Consider the following 11,790-nt stretch of genomic DNA (forward strand, 5'->3'; position numbering starts at 1 on the left):
TGTTGTGCTACTTTGGCATCTAGTATTTGATGAACCACAATTATAAAAGAAAAAAAGTCTCTAATTAGCAGTTAAAAATAAAAAGGTAGCCCAATAAAGAAAGTTAAATTTATTTATGTAATAAGCAGAAGGAACTATCGATGAGTCTACGCAGAATCGTTTTACTAATTTAAATAATGATCAATGCCAACATTTGTAAAAATTTTAGTAAACGTGAGTCACTAATATTTACGCATGAATCAGCTGCAACTAAAAAAAATAGGCTAGCTTGGGTATTTTTTTTTTGCGTTTATTTGTGCTACAATCAGCGCGTTAGCTTTTTAAGTAACAATAATAACATAAATAAATGAAGCAAATGAGTGAAGAAGTTACCCATGGTAACTCTCCAAAACATTACATTGTAACTCTTCACTTGAGAGGAGATCATGAGACCACTGTCTTTTAAGGCGTCTTGTCGGGTAATCAGGAAGAGTTCTTGAAGAAAGATTTTGAGCTAGAGGATTTTTATGAGATTCCAGGTTAAAATGAAGTTTTCTGTATCTTGGTTTTGGCTACTTGGGTGACAAAAGGAATGTTAAGGTCAGTGTGGATAATGAGGTTGGAGACATAAAATGGAGCGTTTATCGTACAATAGTTCGAAGTATTTTTGATTGAAGAGATTGAATCCTTTGGAGATTGGAGCGTTTGGTCGAACCCACAGCTCTGTTCCATACGCCCAGATAGGTTTTAAAGTGGTACTATAAATCAGACTTTTGTCGTCTAGAGACAGTTTAGATCTATCGTCTAAGAGTCTTTTAAGTGGACGATAGCGTCTGTTTAGTTCTGTTCTCTTAAGTATAGTGTGGGAATCCCAAGAAAATCTTTGGTCTAAGTAAAGTCCAAGTAGCGGGCAAGTTTACTCCTGGTAGAGGTATTAGGTTGTAGAAGAATGGAGGAGGAGTAATGCGACGATGAGTGAAGGTAATGTTTTCAGACTTAGTTTCATTAAGCTTAATAGCCCATCTCTTGAACCACTGTTCTAACGAGAAGAGATGTGTTTGCAGATTTCTGTGAGCAAGAACAGGATCATGATTAGTGGACAGTAAGGCGGTGTCATCTGCTTATCTGTGAAGTACAGTGTTAGAATCAGTTGTCATGTCTGAAGTGTAAATGGAATAAAGAATAGGACCCAGAATACTGCCTTGTGGAACTCCAGCGTCGATATGTTTAAGTGGGGAGAAAGAAGATCCTAATTGCACTCGGAAGATTTTATGATTAAATAAAAAGTGGCTGGTAAAATATTCTTAAACTTCCACAAGAGGCCAGTGTGCCGTACTATTTTTTTTAAATGGGTTATTTAGATGTTACGAATTGGTTGAATAATTCTGGTGATTTTTTAAATAGGTATTTCTCATTCATTGCTAGAATTTCGCGGAAAAGTTTATAATTTAGATATTTTACTATCTGTTCTATCTCTAAAACACAATCTAGGTTCAACTAATATCGTGTATATTTAGTCATATATATTTACCTACTCTAATTTTATTCAATAAAGTAAAGAACAATCTTCCAAATACATCAAAAATAATTTATCGACTAACAAACAGAGTGACACCTTGTTGTCTGGATTGATATATTATTGTTATCATTTGAAAAACTTCTCTTTTAGTTTTATGTTTAAAAATAATAATAATATTTAAGTACCGCTTGTAAATCAAACATTAATTGTTCTGCCAATGAAAAATACGTAACCTACTCACAATAATATTGATATATTAATTCTCTTTCTCACTTCACTCCATCAATCTCACATTTGTCATCAAGAGCCGATGGGAAAAAATCGGCATAAAAATGCTGTAATAGGAAAAGGATTTTTACTTTGCCTTACAATTTTAGTTACAATTTTCAAATTAAAGTATTCATAAAACTCTGATTTTGCTTAGTGCACGGTAAGTAACGTGATTTTCAGTATCATTCATAATATATTTATAATATGTATTATAATATGTACTCAGGTAGATCAGTTATGGCGTGATAAGTGATAATACAAGTCTGGTATTAAGGAGATTAGAATTGTTTATGCGGGTTCGTAAAATCAGCACTTATATACAGGAAATTGTTGATTGAAGAGTTCCAATATTTCTTTTAAAAAAATAAATGAAGTGGAAACATTTGTGTTTGTTTTAAATTAGAATTAAAGTCTACTTAAGAGGAAGGCGGGTAAATCCTAGCTCCTTGTGGTGCCTCCAGATAACTGCTTCTAGAAGTTAGTCTAGTAAAGACAGTGTGAAAACTCAGGAATGATTCTGAGGAAACCTTGTTCAGAATGTTTATGGAAAGTGTTAGCTTGTAAGAAGGAGTGAATTGGCACCATAAAATGTTCTTCCTAGGACATCTTTGGAAAGCCCACTCACCAAAAAAAGAGATTTACGGTTTAATTTTTTTCAATCCTGAGTTAACTTGCCTGAGTAAAACCAAATACTTTTGTAAGACCTTAGTTATAAATAATGTTAACACTATTCTGTTCTATGGTGTGTACTGAATTATAAAAAAGTAAAGAAACAATATAAAGCATTAAAAAAATTTATTGCTGCCACACTGAAAAAAAGGGTTCATAGTTTAAAACAGTACTAAGGTAAATAGTGGAATTTACATTTAAGGGAGTACTATATAAATCTGTTGCCATAAACTTTGAATTATTTCCTTACACAGTTTCATCATATTATGATGTTCATATTATATAATATTTATATATTCATTATTTTTTCAAATATTTATATCTTATCACTTTAATAAAAAGTACTTAAACGATTAGTATTATTTGCAAACGATAATGGTAGTTGAAAAATTTATAACAGTCTGAATTTTTTTATATTATTATTTAATTTTTTATCCATTTATGATGACAGATTTGATAATCATCAGTATTATTTATTTATTACTTCAGTTTTTTGAGAAAATTTATTATGACCTAAACTAGTTTTTTTTTTAACAAAAAACTTTTGAAAATTTATGGAGAGGCTTATTATCAAGGGCGACTAAGAATCGAACAAACACTATAATTTAAAGTGTTATTTAATATTAATATAATTAATTAATTATATTAATATTATTAAATTAATATAATTTATTATATTAATAATAAATTATTAATGCTAGTTGCTTGTAATAACAATTACCACCCGCTAACATTTGTTAACTTTCCCTTACCTTTGGAATGTTTTCTTATTATCACTCTTGTTAACATTTCTTTAAATTTTGTATGCATATTCTTACATGCTTGTAATTAAAAGAATTATGATGAAAAAGCTAATCTTAGAATAATTTTTCTAGGGATGGGTGACTTTAGACTATTCTCGAGAATGCCACTTCTTTATCATGGAGAGAATGCAACCGCACAAGTAAAACTACAGCTAAAATTATTTCGAGTAAAAAAAAATATATATTATGAATATTAGCTGTTCTGAAATAATTGTCCAGTTAACCATGTTTCTTTTGATGACAATCAAACTTACTGTTCAAATGAATTTTCCAGATTTTTATACAATATAAATTAAGTTAACAATCCTCTGTATTTAGTTAACTTTTTGTTTTGTGAAAAAAATGAAGGTTTTGGTAATGATTGGCTTACCATCATCGAAATGACTACCGAGGTAGTGAAACAAAATAAAAAAGTTTTTAATATTTTTAATAATTTTAACAATCAACAATTGATTTTAAAGGATTATGATGAAGCCGTGATCTTGAAGTCCAGGTATTGCTAAAATGGTCCGTCTGCAACGTCTAGACTCAACAGAAAGAGCCAATGATTTGTAATAATTTGATGAGAAAAACTAACCTTTTAAAAGACGTTTTTCTTGTATAATTGGAGTAAGAGGTAGATAGTGTTTCATATCAGACTTTTTTTTTTTTGTAGTTAACAACTGGGGAATTTAAAATATTCTTATAAAAAATTAATACTTTGAAAGAAGTGTGATGACTCGACATGGTTGCTATGGTGGGCAAAGACTGGGAAGTCTCTGAAGTAGAGTGGGTTAAGTGGTTCTTACTTTTCTCTCGTCTAAAATATAGCGATAATTTTTTTTTACTTTTATGCAACTGTCTGATTTACTTTTCATTAAAAAAAAAAATACTGATAATTATGAGGGACAATAACTCATCGAATTATATTATAACCTTAGTGGATGTTTAAATCTTGTAAATATCGTTCTATACATGAATCTTGTAAGCAGATAACTTCCATGTTGTAGCTTAAAGAAATTCTACTTTTAGGTTCTTTGAATACTCAATAATTGGGCTGTCTAAAGAACAGGCATTCTACATGTTTTTATGTAAATGCCTACGTCTTCTTCAAGAGGTTTTTTTTTTTTATTCATGCCAGGGCTTTAAATATTCTCACGACAATAGAAAATATTTTTTGAAAGTTATCTTCATTGGCACACTGCAGTATTGGTAAGTGGCACCTATGGCATAGAATTATTATATTTTGGACTACTTCATATTTGTCGACTTGGACAAAATAGACAAAAACAAAAACGATTATTTCATATTTAAATATAACTCAATAAATGAGTGCCTACATTTCTACATACGTATAAATCATATATTTAATACGGGGGTTAAAATTGATAGCCTACGAGTGGTGCGCCCAGCGTAATCTAAACGGTCAACTGTGTACCAACATGGATGAGTCAGGCCGTCTTGGGAAGTAGGTTTTTAACAACGTATAAAACCCTGAAGGTGTACCAGGGCAAGTGTAGAGGCCCAAAGGAGGTAATCCCCTCCATTACACTAGAGGCCCAAATCCCCCCCACATTTCCGAAATCCCAACAGATTAGAAGAAACAAGAAAAGAAAAACCGTACTCTCTTTTATGGCAGCGACTTGGCAAGGAACCTCTACACCGCAAAGTAGAAAAAGGAAGGGATTAAGTAAGTATTTTTAATAAACAAAACTCAGAGATAAAGTGACATATTCCAAATTTTCTCTATTATTTGGTTTCAATTTTGCAAATTATTTTGATTTTATTAACTACCCGAAAATACTTGGCCTTATGAGTGGAATCTTACACCTGCTGAATAATTCTATTCTTAATAATGGAGATGAAACATTTACGAATTCTTACAGTCTGGCCGATTGGATGTTAGTTTCCTATGTCTATTTTACATAATTTATTATAAATAATTACCATCTTGTTCTTCTTTCATTGTTCTGAAATAATTTTATTTTTCAAAATTTTATAAAATATGCACTTCAGTGCCGGACACTTCTTTTCCATTAATTTAAAAAAAAATCATTCCCAATTTCAACAGCGCCAGGAGCTTTCTTACGTTTCCCTAGATAACCTTAGTTGGACTCCAATTAGTTCTAAAGAGGATATAAACCCATTCAACAAAGGTAAATTCTCTAGGATTCTCAAGAGTTTCGGATAGGCAGCAGATAGGATAAACACTTAGCAGCCAATCCCTTGTCCCAACTCCCCAAAGAGTACATTTCCCCAACTTCTAGTGCCCTCAAAAACTCTCAGGGGAATCCCCAGAGAGAGTGAGAAGAGTTTCAGCAGCTTGTTAAAATCCTAAAAAGATTCTCCCTCCAAGGGAAGGTATGTCCCTTCACCATCTGAAATTTACAAAGGCCTTCGGGAGAAGCCAAATACCTTTAACATTAAGAAATTCTATACTATATCTTTATCAAGCATTCGATTCCGAGATGAAGAATAAGAAAAAGACGAAAATCAAAATGCATATTGTAAATTTCTTATCTCAAGTACTCACCTTTATATCAATAATTTAAAAGTATTTTTTCATTTGCGTTTAAATTTGTTATCTCGGATTCTATGAATCCTGAGCTTTCATTTCTAAATCTATAAAACATTTCTTGTTGTAATCATTGTAAAAAAAACAACTGGTGTGAACACGCACGATTTTACCAAATACTAAATCCGAATTTAAAATATAAGTACTTAATTCTGAATAACATTGCACTTTATTAAAAGATGAAATACTTCAGGGCATACCTCCATCCTCAGAAAACATAAAGATTATATTTATACAAATTTATCAACAATTTATTGATTTGCTACTAAAAAATTTACAACAATCAATTGTGTTATTAAAATAAAATGACATGAGTGACATTTGAAGAAGTCACCCAGTAGTAGTAACACTTCATGCCGTTTTAATTAGAGAAGAGGACCACAAGGCCACTGGCACTTGAAGGAGTATTGGGTAATGCTATGCTAGAAAGCTGTTGTACAAGAGAATTATGAGATTTTTGAGGATTATGGTACGGTAGGACAAAGAGTTGTACAAGGGAACGGATGGATCGTTATCGTTATGTTTATTGGAGACATTATAAGGAGCATTGGTTATTATTTTTTTTTTTTGAAGGATTTGGGATCGGATTCGGTAAAGAATGAAATCGTTAGCAAAATTCCACAGCTCGAGTCCACAGTTAAGGTCGTAGCAAAATTTTGTACCAAATAAGTTTGTTTTGAATGTAAGTTTAGATCGATTATTAAGTAATCTTGATAGGATACGAAATAGTCTGTTAGTCTCCATTCTTTTCAGTCTGGACACGAGAGAGATTTCTTTCCTTTGAACTAGCACAATTTTGTACCAAATAAGTTTGTTTTGAATGTAAGTTTAGATCGATTATTAAGTAATCTTGATAGGATACGAACTAGTCTGTTAGTCTCCATTCTTTTCAGTCTGGACACCAGAGAGTTTTCTTTCCTTTGAACTAGCAAAATTTTGTACCAAATAAGTTTGTTTTGAATGTAAGTTTAGATCGATTATTAAGTAATCTTGATAGGATACGAAATAGTCTGTTAGTCTCCATTCTTTTCAGTCTGGACACCAGAGAGATTTCTTTCCTTTGAACTAGCACAATTTTGTACCAAATGTTTGTTTTGAATGTAAGTTTAGATCGATTATTAATTAATCTTGATAGGATACGAAATAGTCTGTTAGTCTCCATTCTTTTCAGTCTGGACACCAGAGAGATTTCTTTCCTTTGAACTAGCACAATTTTGTACCAAATAAGTATGTTTTGAATGTAAGTTTAGATCGATTATTAAGTAATCTTGATAGGATACGAAATAGTCTGTTAGTCTCCATTCTTTTCAGTCTGGACACCAGAGAGATTTCTTTCCTTTGAACTAGCACAATTTTGTACCAAATAAGTTTGTTTTGAATGTAAGTTTAGATCGATTATTAAGTAATCTTGATAGGATACGAAATAGTCTGTTAGTCTCCATTCTTTTCAGTCTGGACACCACAGAGATTTCTTCCCTTTGAACTGCTCTAAAAAAAAATGATGAACTTAGAAATATTATTATTATAAAATTATAGAGCTAATGCATGTAATAATTGTTTAAACGACCCCAAAGCTCTTTAAGAGATGCATTCAAATACACTCTGTGCGTTTATTCTGAGACCTATTTAGAGAAAGTACAAAAAGAAACGAATTCGAACAACGCTTTTGATTTCAATCAAAACATTTTTCAAGGTATAAATAATGGAACTCTTTCAAATCTGGTTTTTTCCAATTTAAAAATTTTCCCCAATGTTTCTCACGCACAATAGTATATATGTGTACCTATTCTTTTTGTAGTCTTCATAAGGGCATAATAAAATACTCAAAAGTTATCTTAATACCTTCTTTTTTTAAACTTAATTTTGGTAGAAGGCAGAATGTTTGCTTTAAACATAATATCGAGGAGTAAAAAAAAAATCTTGAGACCTAAAAACATTCACATTGTTTAAAGGACTACAACTGGACGGTTTCTCCTTTCATTAATGCGAGCATCATGTCAATTATTACATTTTTTTTTTACAGATATTGCAATTTTAAAAGAATAGAGAAAAAGAAGACATAAAATAATACTCACTTAATATTATTAATGTTTACTGATTGATATGCACTGAACACTTGCTACATATATTTTACACTAATAGCACTCACAATTAGACAAACTTTTGTTTATTAAAAACTAATTATGTAGATTAAAGATTTACATCACGAATTTTCCGCCAAACTGAATAAATATTCAATTGGCTACCACATTTAAAAGGGCAGAGATAACAAACTGATAACAGAAAAACTTCCTCCCACCTTCATATATTATGTCCATGAACTTTTTCTAATTATGTATGTTAATTTTGTTAAATACAGTTTAGAGGATTAATCTACCTAACTGTACAATTAATTGAAGCCTAAAGTATAATTTTGAACCGATAAAATCTATGGCTGCCTTCTTTAACCAAAGAGATATTACTTAACTTGTTAAAATAACTACTTTTATTACACGGCGTCGTCTTCTTGTGCTACTAGTTCCTTTCTTTCTACATACATGGGCATTTCAAATCAATTATATATGTATGTAACCTTCATTTCGCTGATGATTCTCAGGATTGCTAAAGAAACTTGGTTTTCAAAAGAGATTGAAATGGCAGTACACATATTGAGTATTTCTAGTCAACGTAAAAGGCATGTATAATTGATATTTAGAGAATTTTATGAAAGTAAAAAATCAGTACTTCTAGGACTACCTAAGGAATTCCTTTTTAGACTCTGACTAAAATAACACATTTTAGAGAGATTATAATCAGGCCCTTTTCAAATTAGTAAGCCACCAACTTAACATTCTAACATAATGGTTGGGAGTACTTCTAGGTAAATGTAGCAGTAATTTAAAGCATCTCAATTGACCCTTCTCAATTATGTCTGAATATCTGCATGCCATCAAACCTCTGCCAAATACAAGAGAACATTTTCAAAAATCGTTTCATAAAGTTTACATTTGGTTTCCCAGTTATCGCTTTTACATGATTTTAATAGAGCTAAGGCAGCTTGAGTGGAAGCCATATTTTTCCCCAGAAAGCGTACTCAGTGGCCTTTATAAATTAAGTAGATGAAGCAGTTGGGACTCCTAAATAAATAAATTTATTCTGATATTCATTGGGCTCACTTCCATAGTTTAGTAGTTTCTTTTCTGCAAATGTTCCAGATTGAGTAAAAACCATTGTTATGGTTTGTTTAATATTTACTTTCAACAACTTTTCATCACAGAAAATTTTATTGATTACATATTGGTAAAGTTGTAAGTTATAGATGAACGATAACAACTACTATCGGCGCTACAGCCCATTAGATTAGATTAGACTAGGGCGGCCTCAGGGCCTACGCCACTGCGACCCCTTTGGGTCTATTGTGGCTCCCCTAACTTTAAAGCTCACCCTCCAGACCTGTCCTTTTAATTAGACTCTTAATGCTGGAGAGTGACTTTTGGGTAAAGCTCACAGGCCTTGGTTTTTCCTCCCCGAGAAGTAACATCCTTAGCCACACGAGCCCCTCACACTGACACAACACGTGTAGTGCCGTTTCCTCCTCTTCCTGACAGAACCTACAGAGGCTATCATCTGCCAGGCCCATGCGATGCATGTGTTTTCTGAGTCTGCAGTGGCCAGTCAATAGGCCTACAATCATCCTGATAGCCCCACGGCCTTGACGGATTAATTCTGCAGTTATCCTCGGCGAATAGCCTTTAATAAACTCCTTCGCCTGTCTCTGCCGAGTGGTGGCAAGCCACCACTCCTGAGACCTACTCTGCACCCATAAATTAATGGTCGCAGTCTTAAAACACTTCGGAACCCCAAAACAGGGCTCCGGGCCAACGAAGTATCCCGCAGAGCCTTCCCGGGCCAATAAATCTGCCGCTTCGTTACCCTTATGTCCTGAATGACCAGGTACCCAGACCAGAAAGACCTTATTTTGGTCACTAATCTCCTTCAGGGCACCCAGACAGTCCCAAACCAGTTTTGAGTTAACCTGATAGGAACTAATTGCCCGTAGAGCAGCCTGACTATCCGAGAAAATTACGACCTTAGAATTAATAATTCCTCGCCCTTCAATCTCGGTAGCACAGAACCTAATTGCAGCTAGCTCAGCCTGAAAAACTGTAGCTAGTTTCCCTAGGCTAACCGAAAAGCTACATTTCGGCTTCACCCCGTACACTCCCGCTCCCACACCCTCCTCCATCTTGGAGCCATCAGTGTACCACACAGATATCTAATCTAAGCTAATCTACTCCTAGTAGAAGGAAGTCATGTAATCGTGCCAAATTTTGCAGAAAAAAAAAACAAAGTTAAGCTCATGTACTGAGTGAGAACAAAACATCACAAAAAATATGAACTGTTATGTTTCAATTTCCTACTGTAATTCAGCACGATTAAAAGTGCTACACAATTAAATATAAAATTTAAACGATAACAACTACTATCGGCGCTACAGCCCATTACTGAGCCTTGGCCTGCTCAATCCGCTTCCGCCAATCCTCCCTAACCATTGCAGCAACCTTCCAATTCCTCAACTCCTAGCAGGTTTCTGGCATCCACGCCTACCTCCCATCATTTCATCTTAATTTAGGTCTACCCACACTCCTGACTCTGTGTACCATCTTCTTGCAGAAGCCGTTTGGGTGTTTCCAACTCAGACATCCTTGCCACATGGCCCGCCCCATCTGATCCTGCCAAGCCTAATTTCGTTTACGATGTCTGCTTCCTGGAATAGATGCTGTAGTTCCTGATTCTTTCTTCTTCTCCAAATCGCGCCCTCTTTAATAGTGCCGAAAATTCGTCGAAGAACTTTTCTCTCGAACACTTGCAGCATCCTTTCATCTTTTTTTGGACATTACCTAAGCTTCGGTGCCATAAGTTAATACAGGACGGATCCAGGGTCTTATAGAGAAGCACTTTATATATATATATATATATATATATATATATATATATATATATATATATATATATATATATATATATATATATTAGGTTGCTTCTCATATGCTTATTCAATCCGTAATGGCACCTATTGGCCAACAAACTCCTTCTTTTTATTTCTAGGGATACATCATTCATTCATCCAAGGTATATGAATGAATCAACTTAGAACGATAACAATATTTGCGTATTCTTATCTTAAATCATAGTGAGAATAAATATAAACTGCTCCACAAAAAAAGTGGCGCACTTTGAAAAAAGCGTTTATTTTTTGTTTTATCACATTTCGGGGAAAGATTATTAGTTTTAATTATTTTCATAAACTGTCTGGGAACAATTAATCGAATCAAGGCCCAAAGTTTCTTGTAAATAGAGATGCAATTCCTCGTTTAATCCCCTTCGGTCTTTTTGTGTAAACTACAACGTGAACTTCACCTCAACAGTAAATAAATTTATTGACCTCTACAGTTGCGTTTCGACTTTTTTCAAGCTGAAAGCATTGCGAACTCTCAATTACAGCAGAGCAAGTGGCCCGTATTATTGCATTAGTTGAGGATGGACGGAGTCAGCGGTACGCAGCACGAACGTTAGGGTTGCCTGAGACCACCGACCGTAGAGCCATCCATCGTTACCGGGAGACAGGCCTCTGCACTCGCAGACAAGGTTCGGGTCTACCAAGAGCCACAGAAGCACTAGATGACCGATTCATTAGAATTCACACTCTAAGAAATCGTACATCAACTGCTTCTGAAACAGCTCAAACACTGCTTACTGTTCGTGGAGTTTCAGTCAGTGCCGAAACCGTACGAAGAAGGTTCGCTGAAACGAATTTACGCTCTAGGAAGCAAGCCACAGGACCAGTGCTCACCGTAGATCATCGGAGAGCCGGTCTAGAGTTCGCTAGGGAACACCGCAACTGGTCTGAGAACGATTGGAGAAACGTTCTCTCTTCAGACGAGTCCCGTTTTGCTCTCTATGCACCTGATGGGAGGCAACGAGTTTACCGAAGGCCTGGGAGCGCTACGCTCCGT

General features: G+C 34.1%; 1 protein-coding gene across 4 annotated transcripts in view; it reads right to left on the reverse strand.

Moving 5' to 3' along the window:
* Nucleotides 1-8,006, reverse strand: part of LOC141458567 (protein Malvolio-like) — a 34,276-nt gene extending 26,270 nt beyond the window's left edge. For 3 of the 4 annotated variants that reach the window (XM_074136750.1, XM_074136749.1, XM_074136746.1), the window contains exon 1: nucleotides 7,870-8,006. The gene's annotated coding sequence lies outside the window, so the exon portion shown is untranslated. Of the gene's footprint in view, nucleotides 1-3,082; nucleotides 3,090-7,869 lie in introns of those variants that run through there. The other variant, XM_074136748.1, reaches the window with a different exon arrangement.
* Nucleotides 8,007-11,790: the final 3,784 nt, after the last annotated feature.

Source organism: Rhodnius prolixus, unplaced genomic scaffold, assembly GCF_049639745.1.
Source record: "Rhodnius prolixus isolate KJV_2025 unplaced genomic scaffold, Rpr scaffold_5, whole genome shotgun sequence".
Lineage (NCBI taxonomy): Eukaryota > Metazoa > Arthropoda > Insecta > Hemiptera > Reduviidae > Rhodnius > Rhodnius prolixus.